The 20,806-nt window shown below is 38.1% G+C and overlaps 1 long non-coding RNA gene across 1 annotated transcript in view; it reads right to left on the bottom strand.

The window, feature by feature from the left end:
- Nucleotides 1–20,117, bottom strand: part of LOC111553565 — a 41,541-nt gene extending 21,424 nt beyond the window's left edge. Inside the window, exons 1-3 of the long non-coding RNA XR_002734985.1 lie at nt 20,033–20,117; nt 1,960–2,028; nt 132–271 (exon numbers count right to left, since the gene is read on the bottom strand). This is a non-coding gene — a long non-coding RNA (uncharacterized LOC111553565). The remainder of the gene's footprint in view (nt 1–131; nt 272–1,959; nt 2,029–20,032) is intronic.
- Nucleotides 20,118–20,806: the final 689 nt, after the last annotated feature.

The raw sequence follows: 20,806 nt of genomic DNA on the forward strand, positions 1-20,806 counted from the left end.
AGTAAGTTCTGCTGTAAAGCTTTTCCCTAAAACTCTTATTACTTTATCATCAGTACATATAAAAGTTGTGTTTCCACTATACTGTAATCTACTAAGTGTACAATACCAATAGGTCTAAAAAGTGTACATACCTTAATTTTAAAATACTTTATCGCTGAAAAATACTAATGATCATCTGAGCCTCAAACAAGTTGTAATCTTTGCTGGTGGAGGATCTGGTCTTGATGATCATGTCGGTGGTTATTGAAGGTTGGGGTGACTATGAACATTCCTTAAAATAAAACAACAATGAAGTTTATTGCATCGATTGACTCTTGCTTTCATGAAAGATTTCTCTGTAGCATGTGATGCTATTTGATAGCATTTTATCCCCAGCAGAACTTCTTTCAAAATTGGGGTCAATCCTCTCAACCCTGCTGTTGCTTTATCAAGTAAGTTGATGTAATATTCTAAATCCTTGTTTGTCATTTCAACAATGTTCACAGCATCTGCACCAGGAGTAGATTCCACCTCAAGAAACCAATTTCTTGGCTCATGCATGAGAAGCAACTTGTATTTGTTAAAATTTGATCATGAGATTGCAGCAATTCATTCATATCTTCAGGCTCCACTTCTAATTCTAGTTCTCTTGCTATTTCCACCACATCTGCGGTGACTTCCTCCACTGAAGTACTGAACCCCTCAAGCCTTCCACGAGGGTTGGAATTGCTATTTTAACCTCCTCTCATGAATCACATAATTGTTCTTTATAGCATTTAGAATGGTGAGTCCTTTCCAGAGGTTTCCAATGGATTTTGCCCAGATCTGTCAGAGGACTCACTCTCTGTGGCAGCGACAGTCTTACAAAATGTACTTCTTCAATAATAAGACTTAAAAGTCAACATCTTTTTTCAATAGAGATCTGTTTCATTTACACTGAAAATCTGTGGTTTATTGTGGCCAACTTCATCAAGGATCTCAGATCTGGATAACTTGCCGCAGCTTCTGCATCAGCACTCGCTGCTTCATCTTGCGCTTTTATGTTATGAACAAACCTCTGCTAGCTTCCAACTTTTCTTCTGCATCTTGCTCACCTCTCTCAGTTTTCACAGAATTGAAAACAGTTAGGGCCTTGCTCTGAATTAGACTTTGGCTTAAGGAAATGTTATGGCTGGTTTGATCTATCCAGACCACACAAACGTTCTCCATGTCAGCAATAAAGCTGTTGTGTTTCCTTATCATTGGTGTGTTCACTGGAGGAGTACATTTAATTTCCTTCAAGAATTTTTCCTTTGCATTCACATCATGGCTAACTATTTGATGCAAGAAGCCTAGCTTTCCTCCTATGTTGACTTTCAACATTTCTTCCTCACTAAGCTTAGTTATTTCTCTGGCTTTTGATTTAAAGTGAGAGACATGTGACTCTTTCTTTCACTGAGAGGCCATCATTGTAAGGTATTATTTGGTTTAATTTCTACACCATTTGTCTTGGGGAACAGAGAGACCTAAGGAAAGGGAAAGACATGGGGGAATAGCTGGTTGCTGGAGCAGTCAGAACACACACATTTACTGATTACATTTGCCATCTTATACGGATACAGTTCATGGCACCCCAAAACAATTATAATAGTAACATCAAAAATCACCGACCACTTGGCGCATGCCTGTAACCCCAGCTACTCAGGAGGCTGAGGCAGGAGAATCACTTGAATCCAGGAGGCGGAGGTTGCAATGAGCTGAGATCACACCATTGCACTCCAGCCTGGGCAACAAGAGCAAAACTCCATCTCAAAAAGAAAAAATTCCTGCAGTGGTAAAAGAGCACTGACAGACTCGCTCAACGCAGGGTTGCCACAAACCTTCAATTTTTTTAAAAAAATACTGCAAAACACAATAAAGCAAAGGGCAATAAAATGAGGGCTGTCTTTATATAATTCAAGATATTCCAACTTCATATACACATGCGTACCATGCACTTACATATACACATACATTCTTCAGGAGGAAGTCAAGACCAAGGTCATCTTCTGCAGCCCTCCACATGTTTGCCTGCAATATTTTAATGACATAAAGGCTTAGCTTTGTTGCCAGGTGTGAGGAAGTCATGGTTAATTTTTACCTTTATTCACCCTTATTCTGTTTCGACCTCAACTGGTGTATTGCAATTCAATCATGGCACTAACCTGGAGTTAGCAGAGACCCCAAAGTTACAGGGCAGGGTCCACAACAAGACTGCCTTCACTTCACATCAGCTGGTTCCAGTTCTGGGTGATTCCCACAATCCCGCTAATTCACTAGAGTGGCTCACAAAACTTCAGAAGGCATTATATTTATGATCACAATTTTATTATAAAGGATATAACTTGGGAACACTTAAATAAAGACACACTTAGAATAAAGTGTAGGGATATCTCCAGTACAGAGCTTCTCTGCCCTGTGTTCATGGAATCAGTACACATCACCCTCCCAGAACATCAGTGCATTAACCAACCAGAAAGCACCACTGAGCTTCGTTTCCAAAATTTTTGCTGGAGTTGCATTACATAGAGATGATTCATTAAATAATTGACCACATGATTGAAGTCCATCTCCAGCCCTCTGTTTCTCCTCAGGGCTCAGGCTGACTCCACATCTCAACCCTTTAATCACATAGTTGTCCTTTCTGGTGACCAGTTCCCCTCCTGAAGCTACCTAGGGGCCCACCGTGAACCACCTCATTTGCATAAACTCAGGGTGACCCAAGGGGCTCAAGAATAACAAAGATGCTTCTACCACTTGAAGAGTTTCCATGGTGTTAGAAGCTCCATGCCAGTAGTCTAGGACAAAGAGTAGGCACATTTTTTAATTATACAACTCCAAACCTACTGCGGATAGTATTTAAATTTGACAACTCCAGCATTTTTATGTTATCAATATAGAACTGCCACTGACATAGCATCCTTAATTATATATACCTAATTTAGTGACTTTCAGCTAACAGTTTACACTTCAAATTTGTGGTTGCTTTGTCTCTCTACAATCCTGAGAGGAGGACAGCATCATGGTTAAGTGCTGTAAGCTCTATAGATAAATTCATTGGGTTTAAATCCAGGGTTCGTTCATATCTCTTAGTTGTTAAGCAAATTAACTTTCTGTGCCTCTTTCCTCCGTCTGTAAAATGGGAAATGAAGATTATACCCATCTCCAATGGGTATAATTTTATACCATTGTTAGGACTAAATGAGTTAATCTGTGCCAAGTGTTAGGACTAAACACTTGGTCATTGTTAGGACTAAATGAGTTAATCTGTGCCAAGTGTTGAGGACAGTGCATGGCACTTAGTGAATGTTCACTATTATTATTGTCATAATGAAACTTGTAAATACTGTTTATTTAACATTTTACCTTGACATATACAGCTTTGTTTTTCCTTTGCATAAATTTAAGGGGTACAAGTGCAGTTTTGTTACATGAATATATTGTGTAGTGGTAAAGTCTAGGCTTTTAATGTAACCATCACCCAAATATCATGCATTATACCCATTAAGTAACTTCTCATTCTTCACCCCCTCCCACTGTCTGAGTCTCCATTGTCTATTATTCTACACTCTATAACCTTGGCACATAGAGCTTTCATGTTATCCAAAGTATCTTCAAAATTGAAAATCTTACCCCCCAGGTGAATATACCATTGAGCGCCAAAAATGAAGGGGCTGGACTAAATAATCTGAATGTCAATTCTGGTTCAGAAATGGTAAAATTATACAGCGGGCCTCCTGTCACCTAAAATAATTCTAGCTCTGTAGCCCAACTGGTGTGACTTCCTTATACATTCCCTGAAATCCTAAGATAGTGATGCAGAATTTCTTTGTCAGAATTATACTGAAAGTATGAGGAAAGGAGCTCTACCAATACATCCCAGGCAGGCTCCATTTCAGGACCACAGAGCTAAGGTATCAGACAAAAGTTGAGGACGTATCCAGATCTGCAGACTTCTATCAAGGTAGAAAAGATCCATTTTCTCTTTCTACAAAGAAAAGTCTACTTCATCTTCCCCCTGCCTGGGAGCAGCAAATGTAGTCTGCCCTCTGCCAAACCCAACCTTCGTTATTAAACAACACACCCCTGTGTTTGCCTTTCACTCACCCTTTTTTTCTGCCTGCAATTGATTCGCAGCACCTGATGTGACAGATCATCAGATTTTATTAAAACCATTTAGAATGTCTAGCACCCTGCCATCTCTTTGTGCCTGATCTTTTCTTATTATTTCACCCATAGGCTAAAATCCCACAAGTTATATCTCAATAGGAGAAAATTAAATCAAACAATTTCTTCATTTCTTTTGATCAATATTTTGAAGATAAAAATAATGCTTTGCTGTGGTATCTTTGGAATGCTAATATTTGATTGTTAAGAATGATTCAAGCTTAATGCCAAAGAAGTATGGTTCTTAATTCACATCCAAATGGTCAATAAGTAATCATTTCCTTACTTTTTTATGTGTTAGCACATCTGCAATGATGTAGTCCATTCATAATGACTCAAAGACATATTAGAGCAGAGACTAATGACAATAAAGAAGTTTGGATAGAAAACTAAATGACAAAATAGCTTAATAAAACAAATAAAGATAATAGAGAAAATGAGAAAAATCACTCTTAAGATTTAAGAATGGAATATTGTACTGGGAGAATGCTGTCTATATCATACATCTTGATTTTAGACGTTTTCTCCATTAAGGTGTGAACTTATTGGCTCATGTAGCTGAAACACTGACATTTTGGTTGCATGAAAGCAGAGTTGCACGGATTTGTGACTGGACATCTTAATGATGTACCCAGAGGGTCAACTAACTAAATATACCTAAATACCCCAAAATAAAGGAAGGACTTTTGTGCCATACAGAGTTTTAACCTTGTTCCTATCTCATTCACCATTTTATAATTTTTTATCTACATAAAGACAGATGAAGATATTTTTATTAGCTTCTCATAAAAAGCCAAATGATTTCTTGGTATGTTGATTGATGGGCTCAATATCAAAATTATCCTGATGGTGTAGGGAAGTTTAAGCTTTCCCTCTGAAGTTTTCCATTTATCAAGGCGGCCAAAATAAACTGACAATAAACAGATTAACACGAGAAAAGGCATACAAATTTATCCATATGCACATGTGCACAGGGGCCACACAAAATATAATACTCAAGGAAGGGCAAGATAGTTAAAGTTTAAATACACCCTTCATAGAGTAGAGTAGAGTAGGGGGTTAAGCAGTTTTAGAGGAAGAGGAAATGATTGTTAGGGGAAATAAAGAGGCCCCTTTGAGACAAGTTCCTCTCAGTTCTGAGGGAGGTGGAGACATATTATAGGAAGATGGTAAAAACAGAGCTGAACTGCAAACAAAGGTTGTCTTATTATGCAGCTAAAGTATCTCAAGTAATATCCCTTAAAAGAATCGTTGAAAGAATAGATGAAAAGTCTGTCAGTTTGATGGCCTGGGTATAAAGACTTTTAGTTTCCTCTCCTGCAAGATGATCTATTGTCTCTGGCAAATGTAGATTCCGGGGTGGAGGGTTAATAGAACTTCTGAGGTGGGAAGTTCTGGATGAACTTCTCTCAGTCAGATAAGGGAACTTCAGAAAGAGCCCCTCCCAGTGCTTCAGAAGGGAAAGAGAGAGCAGGAGAAGGTCAGAAAGACACCTTGGCTCTGAAGCATATTTCTGAGGCCTTTCAGTCCTTTGTGGAAAGCACTCCACATGCCAAAGCACCACATTTTGGAGTATTGTTTTCTGACCCCCAATAGTGGTTTCCAACAACGTCATAAAAAAAAAAACAAACTTAGATAAGAATAAATGTAAAATTCTGCATTTAAATTGGATTTTTAATTACACAAATATAACATAGGGAGGTATGCTTTGAGTACATTTGTTATGAACATTACTTGCTAACTTTGATAAGGATAAAACCAATATGAGCCAAGAGTATAAACCAGTCTAAAGAGGATAATAAAAATTTAAACTTCATTAGTCAAAAAGGGGTCCACATTAAGAATTTGAGAATGTTGTATGCTCATGGTGTTGTTTTGGTTCTGTTTTGGATAATGATCACTAGATGATTAAAAGTACTGACTACCAAGAGTATTTGATTTACATTTCAAATACAGAACTAAGGTTCTTTATCATTTACTCTGCCACAGGCAGTTTTTCCCTTGCCCTGCTTAGAAACCAAGGAGATTATTTCTCTCCCACCTCAATTTATTCTGAAAAACCAAAAGAAGAAAATGAGGAGAGGGAAAGAAAGGGCATTGACTTTTCTTCTCGTTCTTAATATAGTTAGCAATGTTAAAGGTCAGAGACGTACACAGAAATTGGAGGCAAAAACCGTCTTTGAAGCTTCTCCATCCTGAAATGGCTTTTTAGAGAATTTTATCTCCTAAATTGGACAGAATGAGGTACCTAGGCTGTCTTCCCCTTATGTGGTGTGAAGGTGTGTAGGAGATCTACATTCACCATTTGTCTTGGTACTCTGGGCCTCCTGCCTAAATAGCTGGATTTTACAGACTATCACAGACAGTTTTTGTTTGGGGTACTGTATGTCAGACTATGCCACCCCAAAATATGCCACTGATAAGAATTATTTTGAGCTGAAGGCAACTGAGTGTCAACAAAGAGAGTCAAACTGTAAAAGATTTAAAGAGGTTTATTATGAACCCAATATGAGTGACTAAAGCCCAAGACTAAGTCTCAAGAGGTCATGAGAGCATGTGCCCAAGGTGATTGGGTTAGAGCTTGGTGTTCATTTGTTTGTTTGCTTTTTGAGATACAGTCTCGCTCTGTCATTCAGGCTGGAGTACAGTGGCACAATCTCAGCTCACTGCAACCTCCGCCTCCCAGGTTCAAATGATTCTCCTGCCTCAGCCTCCCAAGTAGCTGGGATTACAGGTGCCTGCCACTGTGCCCAGCTAATTTTTTGTATTTTTAAACAGAGACGGAGTTTCACCGTGTTGGCCAGGCTGGTCTCAAACTCCTGAGCCTCCCAAGTAGCTGGGATTACAGGCGCCTGCCACTGTGCCCAGCTAATTTTTTGTATTTTTAAATAGAGACGGGGTTTCACCGTGTTGGCCAGGCTGGTCTCAAACTCCTGACCTCGTGATTTGCCCGCCTTGGCGTCCCAAAGTGCTGGGATTACAGGCATGAGCCACCACGCCCAGCCAGAGGTTGGCGTTTAAGGGGGAGACATAAGCTATCAATCAATACATGTAAGGTATACACTGGTTTGGTCCAGAAAGATGGGACAACTTGCAGTGGGGGCTTCCAGGTCATAGGTAGAATCAAAGATTTTCTGATTGGTAATTGGATTGAAAGAATTAAGCTATTATCCAAATACTTGGGATCAAAAGAAAGGAGTGTCTGAGCTGAAAACAGGGGTTGTGGAGACCAAGGTTCTTATTATGTAGATGAAGTCTCATAGGTGGCCGCCCTTAGAAGCAACTGATGGCAAATGTTTTATATTCAGACCTTAAAAGGTGATAGCCTCTCAGTTAATCTCTTCAGGATCAGAAAAAGACCTGCAAAAGGAAGGGAAGAGACAGCTTTGCCAGGCCTTTTCAAAATAGGTCAAAGAAGTATATTCTAGGGTAAAATACTTTAATTTCTTTCAGGACCTGCTATCTGTCATGTGATGCTATGCTAGAGTCAGGTTGGAATTTGGTATCTTATTACTTACAACAAAGAGTCAGTTTTGTAGTCTTAACATTTCTGTTTTAATGTTGACACATTGTTCAGTTGTGCCTGAATTCCAAAGGAAAGAGGGGATAATGAAGCATGTCCAAACCCTTCTTCTCATCATGGCCTGAACTAGTTTTTAGGTTTACTTTGGAATCTTCTTGGCCAAGAGGAAGGGTTCATTCAGTTGGTTGGGGAGCTTAGATTTTTATTTTTGGTTTACATGAGAAAAAGCAGACACAAAATAAGCTGTCTGCTGTCCCCCTCTCTGCCTAAAAACAGGTTATAAATTCCTTGTGATTATGTCCCCTCCACCACAACGTCCCATACCACTGTAGGGGCCAAGGACATAGCCCTCTGAAAGTTCAGTAAAAAATCAATTCACAAAAGAAATACTAACTGGAGAAAAAGCATACACATTTTGTTGTTGTTACTGTTGTTGTTGTTTGGGGTTTTTTTGTTTATTTTTGTTGTTAGTAAATTTTTTTTTAATTTTTATTTTCAACTTTTGGGCACATGTACAGGATGTGTAGGTTTGTTACCTAGGTAAATGTGTACCTGCAAAGGACATGATCTTATTCCTTTTTATAGCTGTAAAGCATGCTATGGTGTATATGTACCACATTTTCTTTATCCAGTCTGTCACTGATGGGCATTAAGGTTGATTCCATGTCTCTCCTATTGAATCTACATTTTCTTTTCAATGAGACAGTGGCTTGCTCTATCACCCAGGCTGGAGTGCAGTGGTTATCATAGCTCATTGTAGCCTTGACTTCCTGGGCTCCAGTGATCCTCCCACCTCAGCCTCCCAAGTACCTGGGACTACAGGTGCATACCAACACACCTGGCTAATTTTTTTAAATTTTTTGTATAGACAGGGTCTCACTATGCTGCCCAGGCTGATCTTGAACTCCTGATCTCAAGTGATTCTCCCAACTCGACCTCCCAAAGCACTGGGATTAAAGGCACAAGCCACCATGCCCAGCCAGCATACACATTATTTAGCATGTATACATGAGTACCTTCATAATAAAGACACAAATATACAGTAGAAATTGTCCATTTTTATGCTTAGGTTCAAAAAACTATGGACAGTTGTGTAGAAATATTATTGGATAAAAAGGGTATGACCTGATGCTAATGGACTGAGTGGGGAAACCAGGCAAGGCCTGTCAGGAGGATGGGACTGAGAGACAGGAGGGCAGGAGAAAGCAAGGAAAAACTTTTACTTCTGAGGTCTTCATTTTGGGGTATTGTTTTTTGAGCCCCAACACTAGGAAGGGAATAACAACCCTATCATCAGAGACAAGATGGCACCAAGAAAGAGTCTATACAACAAACCTCATGAACTAGCTCTTCTCTACTACTAGATTTCCAAATATTGACCTTCCTACAACTTGCCACCCCTAGGAGTTCAAGGTCCCTTTTCTTTGTCCTGTCACTTCTCTGTAAATTTATCTTCATTTGTCCATATGGTATTAAGGCCTCCAAGCCTAGCCATTGCTTTTGGGGTTTCTCTTCTTTCTAGGAAGTCTCTCCTCCTCACTCTACCATGTGAAAATTTTAACATCAAATAAAGGCATATGGCCTTTTCTTCTATTCAGCTGTCTGTTGTCAGTTTATTTTACAGACCCAGCTGGAGAAACTAAGAAGAGAGAGGAAACTTTTCTCCCCTGCAGCACACAATGTGAGCCCTCAACCTTGCTAATAACCATTCATGTCATTCCTTTAGTAGATATGAATCTGTACTATATCGATATCACATATACTCTTATTAATTCCAATGCCTTTCTACACTACAATTTTATCCACACAGCAATCCACACTCAAATATCTTTCCACAGCATTCTCAAAGCATAAGTCATTATAAAAGGTATTAGATTATTTTTTAAAAGAAGAACATTACAAGTTAAAGAAGTCCTTCAAAACCTTTCCTGAAAATAGAAATGGCAAAGAATGAAGATGTGAATGGAGAAGCGTTAAGGGAGACACAAATTTTCCAATTGTTGAAAGATTCTCAAGGAAGAGCAAACAGGCACAGTTTCATTCTGCCAACTAATGAGCCAGAATGACAATGACAGAGCCTTCTATTCAATGTAAGAAAAGTTTTCAACAATGAAAAGAACCAAAATAGCAAGTTCCCTGTGAGAGGAAGAATTCAAGCAGGAGTTGAGTAATGTTTCAACAATATTGTAAGACAAGATAAAAGTCATGAGATTTAAGTGTGGGTCTGTGATCTGTGCTTACAATGAAGTACAATAAAAACTTTTAAAATGTGGAAATAATCCAAGGGAAAATTGCAAAATTTTGCTGCATAGTTTTACAACAGCTTTATCCAAAACATGACTATTGCTGATTAGTTAAATGATAGTAATATTACACAGTCAGGCTGTGGCACACATTCTATAGGTTGTATAAGCCTGGGACTTGTGAAAAGACGACAAATTTGTGAAACATTCTTGGTTTTGTTCAAAAGAGATACAACAGAAAGATAAGACTACAGGAGACTGAAAGTATGTTTAATAACCTCAAGGAAATAAATAGAAAAGCAAATAAAACAATACCTAGGCCGGGCACGGTGGCTCACGCCTGTAATCCCAGCATTTTGGGGGGCCTAGGGAGATGGATCACGAGGTCAGGAGCTCAAGACCAGCCTGGCCAACATACTGAAACTCCGTCTCTACTAGAAAAAAAATACAAAAAAAAATTAGACTGGCATGGTGGTGGGTGCCTGTAATCCCAGCTATTTGGGAGGCTGAGGCAGGAGAATTGCTTGAACCTGGGAGGCAGAGGTTGCAGTGAGCAGAGATCATGCCACTGAACTCCAGCCTAGACGACAGTGTGAGACTCTGTCTCAAAAAAATAAATAAATAAAAATTACCTAAATGGAAGCACATGAATACACTCTTCCAACAAAGACAAGGTGAATCAAAACTAAGAACTGCAAAATGGAGAAGCTATGATAAAATAACAGCACCTAAGGCTAAAATAACCATCTGAGGACAGCAGAACAGAATTTACCTGTTACAAGCCTGACAACATGAAAATAATATTGCTATTAACACATTTGAAAGGTGATGAGGAAGAATGGTGGTAAAACAAGGGCTAATATCTTTATCTTTCACAATACAGAATCAGTACAGAAAACCAGAAATTAAAAATGTCTTTTGTAAAAAGGGCCGGGCATGGTGGCTCACTCCTGTAATCCTAGCACTTTGGGAGGCCGAGGTGGGTGGATCACATGAGGTCAGGAGTTGGAGACCAGTCTGGTCAACATGGTGAAACCCCGTCTCTACTAAAAATACAAAAATTAGCCAGGCATGGTGGTGTGTGCCTGTAATCCCAACTACACAGGAGGCTGAGGCAAGAGAATTGCTTGAACCTGGGTGGCAGAGGTTTCAGTGAGCCAAGATCATGCCACTGCACTCCAGCCTGGGCAACAGAGCGAGACTCCATCTCAACAAATAAATAAATAAAAATGTCTTTTGTAAAAAGTATATTTACTCTGCACTTGATGTTTTGTACAACTAAAATTTTTCTTAACCCTAGATAAATCCTTCAGGGATGAAATTTCTTATTTTAAAAAAGGCTTATTTGTTTTCTAGAAATCCTTTCAGTTTCACACCCAATTTATAGTTCTATTGAATTTAAACAAAAATTTTACACTTTTGATTTATTCTGCAAGTTCGGGATGATCATATTGTGTCTTTAAGTGCTTACACTGTTAGGTATATATAGTCAATGTCAATATTCTTTATTGTAATACTCTAAATGGTAGAATGTATCATAATTTTTTAAATTTCTTATAATTTTCTGTAATGTTAATACTCTTTAGATGGTAGAATGTATCATAACTTTTTTTACTTTCTTATAATTTTCAAAATAGCTTGAGTTTTTATGAAAGAAACAATATATGTTTACAAAACAAAAAAGTCATTTCTGTTTGAAGGAAAAAAAAATGAAAGCATGAGGCAGATTCAATTAAAAGTAGAATGTGAAATACTAGAAGAGAAAGTAATCTAAATAGGCCTTGTTTTCTCAACCCATTTTGAGTAGTCATAAATGGGTAGCTCCTAGCTTTCTTAATTGATTATGTATAGATATGTCCTGCTTTGCACAAGCTTTCCTCAACTCCTCCTTTCTTGGGTGGGGGCTCTTATTTGCAGTTCCCTGCACACATTAATGTCTCTGTCAATGAGACATTAATTGTATTGTAGTTACCTGTTTACTCACCAGTCCACCCATGTCACTCCTAGCTCATGGGTGGAAAGGGAGGAAAGAAAACATTCATTTCAAACAAAATTATAAAATCTCAAACAAATAAAAATAAACAATAAAAAACAAATATCGGGAGGCATTAAGGAAATGCAAGTCAAAACCACAATGAGAAACCACTTTACACTATAGGATGGCTATCACTAAAAAAGAAAATACAAACAGAAACTGTTGTCAGAGATGGAGAACTTGGGATCCTTGTTCATTGCTGGTGGGAATGTAAAACGGTGTAGCCTCTCTGAAAAATGGTATGGCAATCCTTCAAAAATTTACATGCAGAATTACCATATGATCCAGCAATTCTATTCGTGGGTATATTTACAAAAGAATTGAAAGCAGAGTCTCAAACAGATGTTTGTACACTCATGTTCACAGCAGCATTATTTACAATAACCAAAAGGTAGAAGCAACCCCAGTGCCCATTGATAGATAAAGGGATGTTTTAATGTGTGTATATACATACAATGGAATATTATTCAGTCTTAAAAAGGAAGAATATTTTGATACATGATATAATATGGATGAATCAAAGACATTATGCTAAGTGAAATAAACCAGACTCAAAAAAAAAACCACAAACATTATATGATTCCACTAAGTTTCTAGAGTCATCAAATTCATAGAGATAGAAAGTAAATGGTGGTTGCCAGAGTCTGGGGGAAAAGGAGGATGGGGAGTTAAAATTTAATGGTATAGAGTTTCAGCTGGGGACGATGAAAAAGTTATGGAGATGGATGGTAGCAATGTTTGCACAACGATGTGAATGTACTTAATGCCATAGAACTGTATGCTTGAAATGGTTAAAATGGTAAATTTTATGCTTTATGCTTTTAGCACAGTAAGAAAATTTGAACCACAAAGGAAAATTTTCAAACAAGTTCCTTTTGACACTGAACTAATCACATGAGAGAAAATAATTATTTTTTGAAAAGAGAAGAACAAAACACCAAATACCAAAATATACTTAATTTCTTGTTCCTTTAAGTCTTGCTCTGAATATATACTAATGTCATACACAGTTACTTAATGTACCATATGATATACTATTTGTAATAAAAACTTCTATTTCTGGTTTTGTCTTTTAGAAAAAAAAGGAATAGTTGAGTGAAAAAAAATAGCTAATTTCATTAACTGGATGTGTCTTCGGCTGAAGTCTAGTTGTTTGAATCCCAGGGCTAAAAATCTCACAAAAGTCAAAACTACTACAAATAAAAAATAGTGTAAATAGAAATATCAGCATACCCTTAAAGCAGCGGGCATTAAGGCTGGAACTGTAAGTCACTCTATGTGAGTATGAATTCATTTCCCTTTCCCCCCCTAGGTTGTTCAGTATTGGTTTTAGAAATAACTGCTCACAATTTTATGAATTTTTTTAAATTATGAGTTTTCAATATAAAAGTATTAAAAATATGCCAAGCTTGATTAGTTGCAAAATAAACAAGTCACTAATGAAAAAAAAATCTACTTAGTTATTTCCTTCACAAACCCTTAGGAACTTCTCAGACACGGCTCCCATTTATGGGATATATATACAGGTATATATATCTGTATCGATATATATCTATACGGATATATGTTTAGACATCTAATGTATATATCTAGATATCTATATAGATATGTTTCAATATCTAATGTATATATCTATATGTCAATATAGATATATATTAAATATAAATATATAGATCAATTTTTTTTGAGATGCGGTCTCATTCCGTCATTTTGTCACCCAGGCTAGAGTGCAGTGGTGCAATCACAGCTCACCACAACTTTGACTTCCTGGACACAAGCAATCCTCACACCTCAGCTTCCTGAGTAGCTGGAACCACAGGTGTACACCACCATGCCTGACTAATATTTGTTTTTGCTTTTGTAGAAATGGGGTCTCACTATGTTGCCCAAGCTGGTCTCAAACTCCTGGCCTCAAGCAATCCTCCCATCTAGGCCTCCCAAAGTACTAGAATTACAGGCATGAGCCACCATATCCAGCAAAGATACTAACAACAAAACATGATGTTAACAAATGCTATTTGCAGTGCACAAGGCAGTTGCTCATAGTTTAAATGTAATTTTTTGTCCAAAGGGAAAAAAAAAAACTTTTATCTGAGTTGTTCAAGAACCCTTTCAAAATGTTAAGAACATGCTTATATAAACAAAGGGAAGTGGAAAAGCCGCAACTGGCCATAAGCTCTAAGTCAAAACTGTATTTGGGGTCTCAGTAAAGAGGAGACAAATCCAGTAAGTCTGAGACTTACAAACTGGCTACACAATTCAGATTAACGAGAACTGAGAAATGATCATTACAGATTTACAAACCTAGGAGTCTAAAGGATGGTAGTGCTTAAATCAGAGTAATATTTAGGGCAACAGTCTGAGTGGAAAATTTGGTTCAAATCATGTTTTGTTTTTAGGGGTCAGTAGATACCAGGGGACAGCTATTCCATCGACTAGAAGTAGAGGCATCAGAAGAAGATGAGAGTCAGGATTAGAGAGGAGGAATATTTACATTTTATCATCAGGTCAAACTCCCAAGTCTCCCAGGCACTATGAACCTATGACTATAGACTACAAAGCCTACAAAATACAAAAATCTCATCTTGCTTAAGGGCAGGAAACATTGAAAGAAACTCAAGGAAAATAATTTCTTTCCGTATTTCTTCTAAAGAATACCTGCAATACCAGAAAAAACATTCTCTTTCTCAGTGTAGCAAAATAGCCTATGACCTTATAATGTGATTAAACTCTACTGGTGCTGATAAGAAAGGGACACTTAATTATGTGGTGTTTTTCATCTTCTAAGTGCTTTACAAGGACTGTATTAACTAATTAATGACGGAAAACCTGATGTGTCTTGGAAAAGACTGCTGTCTCTTTTCTTCACCTTTTAGATGAACTTTTTTTAAAATCTTGAAATATAACACGCACAAAACAAGTGATATTTAAACTTTTCAAACTAATGATTATGGCAAGCAGTTCATTTTCCTGGTACTTCCAGAGTTGAATTGCAATTAAAAAGGATGTAAGTAAGCCATCTAACAAGAGAAACGGCTCCACTCTGGCTCATAAAAGCCCATCTGGTGAGAAACAGTGAACCCTGTAAATGATGAAGTAGCAATGATATGAAGATGCTCACTTTCAGCCTATGACTCCCACGTCCTCAAGAAGCAGACGGGATAAGGGCACCTATTCCCACCTGCACTGAGCTCTCTCATGTGGGCTTGAGCTGAGATTTTCTCTTTCACTTCCAGTAGTTTGAAAATTAGTGATCCCAAACATTCATCAAAGGAACATGGGTAATACAGTGTATTTTCTTTGAAGATAAATGGTTTTGGTGCATGCCAAAGTTTCTTAAGAGTGCATTTAAAAATCTGGATCAGGGTTATCATTCAGATATCATTCACTCACACAACTAAAGTATATTAAGTACCTAAAATGAACAAAGTACTCTGAGGGTCTCCTTGCTTAGAGTCAGGATGGGCATCTTTCTAACTACACCTCAAGAACTGGGTGGTTTTTATACCTGTATACTATCTCATACCCACTTCCACAGATCCACAGTGAGTACTGCCTGGTGACCACCAATGTTCATGCAAAGCCCAAGGGCTCTTCAGTCAGCTTGTGGTGAATGCCACCAGACCTGGGTATCTCACTTCAGGGAACTGGGGTCCTTTCTGGCCCCAAGTGAGTCAAGAAATACCATCCAGAAGCCAAGACCTGGAATCAGAGGCCCCAAGAGCCCATTTGATACTCTACCCCATTGAGGTTGCGCTGGTACCCAAGCTGCAAGACACAGTCCCCTTCCCTCCCCTTTCCTCAAGGAGTCCTCTTACCTCTCCTTTCTTCAAGCAGAAAGAGTCTCTCCCCATGACCACAACTGGCAATGCACTGGATCACACCTGAAACCAGCATGGCACTGAGTCTCACCCAAAGCCCACAGTGAGTACTGCCCGGCTACTGCTAGTGTTTATTCAAGACCTAAGAGGTCTTGAGTCAGCAGGTGATTAATCCTATCAGGACTAGGTTCTTCTCTTCAAGGCACTGCATTCCCTTCTGTTCTATAGTGTGTCTATAAATGTCATCCAAGAGTGAGGGCCTAGAATGGGGCCTCAGGACTTTGCTTTGTGTGCTGTTCTACTATGGCTGAGCTGGTATCCAAGTTGCAGGACAAACTCCTCTTTACTCTTCCCTCTCTCCCATCTCTTCTTCACTTGTCAAGTGGAAGGAATGACTATCTCCCAGAGCTATGAGCTGCACTGTCAAGGGCTGGGGGAGAGGTGATGTAAGCACTTATTTGGCCACCCTAGCTGGTGTCTCACTAGGTTGCATGGACCCTAAGTTCTCTGGCTCTGAACCCAGCACAGCATCAGGACTTGCCCAAGAGTTACAGTCCTTGTGGCCTAGACTGCCTTTCAAGTTTATTTAGGGGCCCATAGCACTTTAGTGTATAGTGGTAGACCTAGCCAGAACTCAGGTTCTGACCACTGAGGTGAACAATTCCCCTCTGGCTAGGATTGGTCTAAATGCTCACTCCGAGGGTGCCAGCTCAATTCTGGCCTTTATTGCTCTCTATTGTGACCGTCAACACTGAGTTCCAATGCAAAGTCTCACAATCACTGCGCTCTCCCTCCCCCAAGCACACAATTTTCTCTCTGCACCATGCAACTGCTGCTGAGGGATGAGGGAGGGATGGTGTTGATGATTCAAGACTGTCTTTCCCACCCTCTTCAGTGCCTCTTTCCTTACTATGATGTTAGAACTAGGTATTGTGATCACTCACCTGATTTTTGGTTCTAATGGAAGTGCTCTCTTGTGTGAATAGTTGTTCAATTTGGTGTTTGTGCAGGGGGACAATCACTGGAGGGTTCTATTTTGCCATTTTTCTCCACCTCCCTCCTGACTCTTTATTCTTTGCTTCTTCTTTCTCTAACCTTTCTCTGTCTATAAAGCCAATCCCTTCTGTCCGGCTTATTGGAACATTTATTCTATTTTATGGAGTAAGGTGTTACCCAATTCTAGAATCACAAATAAAGTCAGTTGAGATTTTAAATATTTGTAATTTTGTCTTTTGACAGTATCATTCACAATGCGAAGTATATAGTAAACATACATTAAATTTTTGTTGAGTGACATTGACTTATTAGCCATTCAAGTAAAAGACACACATGCACAAAGGTACACATATCCCCACCATATTTACCTCCTTCCAGTTATATAGTAACAGGCAGGTTCTAGCAGAGCCTTTGAGCTCTTCCTGGTAAGATAATCCCCAAAGTTACTAGGGTTAAAAAGAAGTTGACACCTTCATTTCTGAAGTTTACATATTCTCAACTCAGCAACTTCAAAATCAATTTATAGGGGTAGTACCAGGCCTGCTACTTATCTTGTGACCTGAGATCTACAAATACAGAAATAGTAAGCTCTAGATTACTAACAATTCTCAGTCTATCTTGGGTTATTTATTTATTGTTACAACTCATATATTTAAAGAATATTTTTCTGGTCACTGCTTGTGGTGTTCCCTTCAGTAATTTAGTCTAGAGATCACAAAGGCATAAATTATAATTCCAGTAAACATTTTCTCAGAATTGTTCTTTTTTTCCATTCTTCTCCATCATCTTTTAATAACAATAAGACCTGAGCAAATATGCACAAATTCTAATTTGTTTTATCCAGACAAACTTTAAATCCCTCTCGCCTCTAACTTTGTTATTTATATTTATGATACAATATTAGCTATATTTTTATACAACTAGAGAAAAGCAATTGCAAAAATTTATCAAGAATTCCTTTCCTAAAATTGTTCTCGTAATAACCACAAATTGTTAGCATCTATCACCACATGATGTAATCATATAAAAGCCTTTTCTAGCCTCATCCCCATAAGGTACCTCTCTATTATATTATACTGATAAATGCCAAAATGTTTTGCATGACACTTAATCTATTACAGAATTCTACAGGGAATGCTAGACTACTACTCAAGCTTTCTTATAAGCAGCTACGGCTAAAAGTTCAGCATCATATTCTTAAATCAACGGATCTTTTTCCTTTACAATATTTATTTCTGACAAAACAATTTACAACTAAATACAACTATATCATAAAATCAATACAAACATATACCGGGAGTAAATATGCTACTGTGTGCTTGAAGAGATCATGATTATGTATTCAGCATAGGGATAGATGTGGTATTTTGAAGACAGTCATGTTATGCTATCCTGTAATGCAGGGAATTCCCAAGTATACCTGATAACTGATTATGAGTAATTATGATTTACAGATAAAGCCCAAGTTTATATTAGCCAATAGTTAAATCCCAATATTTCATTATTATGTGAAGGGAGCATTACTTTTGGGTAAATACAAATGGAAAATTTGTCCCTAAATCTTTCTTCCATTTCCTTCCCCTCTCAGATTAGTTGTTAAATTGCTATTTGCTCTTTTCTATAGGACATTATTATTCAGCTTGGTGCAACATAGCACCATTATGTCCCCTGGGTTTTTTACATTAATTAGCTCAACTTTTCTATTGTTTAAAAAATTTTTTATATATTTTTTGAGAATATTGTTCAGATCTTTATTATGAGTTTTTAAAAATTTTTGTACTTAAGGGTGAAAATCACACACACCCATAACATTTTTATCTTTGAGAAACTTTTTTTTAACCACTTCACATGTTTTATACCTTTTCTGGAGCACTTATTTATGAAGGGCAGCAGAATACACCACCCCAAATTACAACACTTTGGCATAGGGATTATTTTGAGCTGAAGCCAACTGAGAAGCAGATACGAGGAAAGCTCTCTATACTCCTCCTATCTGCCTAAAACTAGGATATAAGGTTACAAAGGTGTCCTTCCACTCCCCATCACCAAAAACGACAAATGTTGATCACCAAAGTCAACTTTAGACCCTGGTCAGACTTAAGATGACATCAGAAGCATCTACATAACCAATTGTACTAACTAGCTTTTATCTACCATTCGTTTCCCATTCATTTGCCTTCCCACAACTTGTTGCCTTATGAGACTCAAGGTCCTTTTCCTTTGTCTTCTCAGTTCTCTAAAAATGTATAATTCTTTGTTGAAGATGCTATATAAGCCAAGTTCTAAGCCACTTCTTTGAGAATTACTCATTCCGTGCCTATTTCCCATCTATGTATGAAATGAACATGTCAATAAACTTGTTTGCTTTCTCTTGTTAATATGCAATCTTTTGTTGTGGTATGATGGATCAAAGGAAAATTATTGTTTTCTGCCCCTTAGATTTATATTCTCAAGTGTAATAATTATAATGTCTAATATTTATTGGATATTAATGTGTGCCCACCAAGTGGCTCAATACTTTGCCTCCATTCCTCCTTTATATCTAAGCAAGTACTATTATTATTATTATCCACATTTTACCTATGAAGCAACTGATGGCCAGAAAGGCTAAATAATTTTCCCAGATTCCACCAGGAACTAGGGGCTGGAACAGAGAGTCACAGTGAGACAACTGATTCCAGATCCTACATCTTAACTACCTCACCGTATCTCTTCCTCATAGCTAGCTGCCCATATTTCAGTCTATGTTGGCAGTCTTACCTAACATACATTCAGGATATATTTTAAACAATTATATAAACACAGCATATTCTAGCTTCTCAGATCAAGCTCTACACAAAGGCAGCTTAATCAGTGAGAGGCATGACAAAACAAAGAGCCCAGCAGTATGACAATGAGCAGGACACAAGTTATTCCACCTTTCGTTCTGGCATGTCAGTATTGCCTCCTCTCACGGCCCTGAGATTCCCATCAGTCTAGGCATCATAGGTGATACATAACATCCAGTGAAGAAGGGACGAATTCCATACTGCCTATCTAATTTTTGTTTGTTGAGTTCTTGTTTTTTGGGGTTTTTTTTGTTTTTTTTTTTTTTTTTTTTTTTTGAGTTGCAGAAAGCTTTCCCATAAGCCTCCCAACATACCGACCCTTGGGTTTCATTGGCCAATATTGAGTAATCTGCCCATTCCCAAATCAATCACTGGCAAGGGCGATAAGATCACCTGACTGGACTAGACCAATCATGACTTACCCTCTGGAGCTGGAAAGGGAATCCCTGAGCACATGTAGGTGAAACCCGTGAATAAAATCAGGGTACTGCCTACAAAGAAGAAAAGAGAGAAATGGCTGTTAAATATCTAACCAATGGCATCCGTGCATCCATCTCCCTTTATATGTGTATGTTGTGTATATGTATATACAGGATCGATCTATCTATCTATCTATCTATCTATCTATCTATCTATCTATATCTATGTATGCATAAATCCACCAATGTGTGAGAAAAAGGTGCCCTCCAGAGGAGTAATTATAGTTTTTAGGGGGGAGAGTTGTTTTTTCTTTTAGATCCAGACCTGTGGAGTCACAGAAGAGTTATTATTGACATCTACCATGAGAACTCAGTGTTATTTCCTTATTTTGAGATAAGAAACTGTTCATTATTACAGTGAAAGTTCTAGCCCTGACCTACTAATAACTATTAACAGTTTGAGTATCAAAATACAGACATTATTCCATTAATACTATGTCTATGAATTTCAGTGAATTTCACTATAATGTTAAGGCCTTTTGTCCTCATTTTTCAATAACAACTTGCTTCTTAGACAGGTGCAGTGACTGATGCCTCTAATCCCAGCACTTTGGGAGGCTGAGGTGGGAGGATCCCTGGAAACTAGGAGATCAAAACCAGCCTGGGCAACATAGGGAGACCCAATCTCTCTACAAAATAAAAATTTAAAAATTAGCCAGGCATGGTGGTGCATGCTTGTAGTCCCAGCTACTCAGAAGGCTGAAGTGGGAGGACTGC

The sequence above is a fragment of the Piliocolobus tephrosceles genome, chromosome 18, assembly GCF_002776525.5.
Source record: "Piliocolobus tephrosceles isolate RC106 chromosome 18, ASM277652v3, whole genome shotgun sequence".
NCBI lineage: Eukaryota > Metazoa > Chordata > Mammalia > Primates > Cercopithecidae > Piliocolobus > Piliocolobus tephrosceles.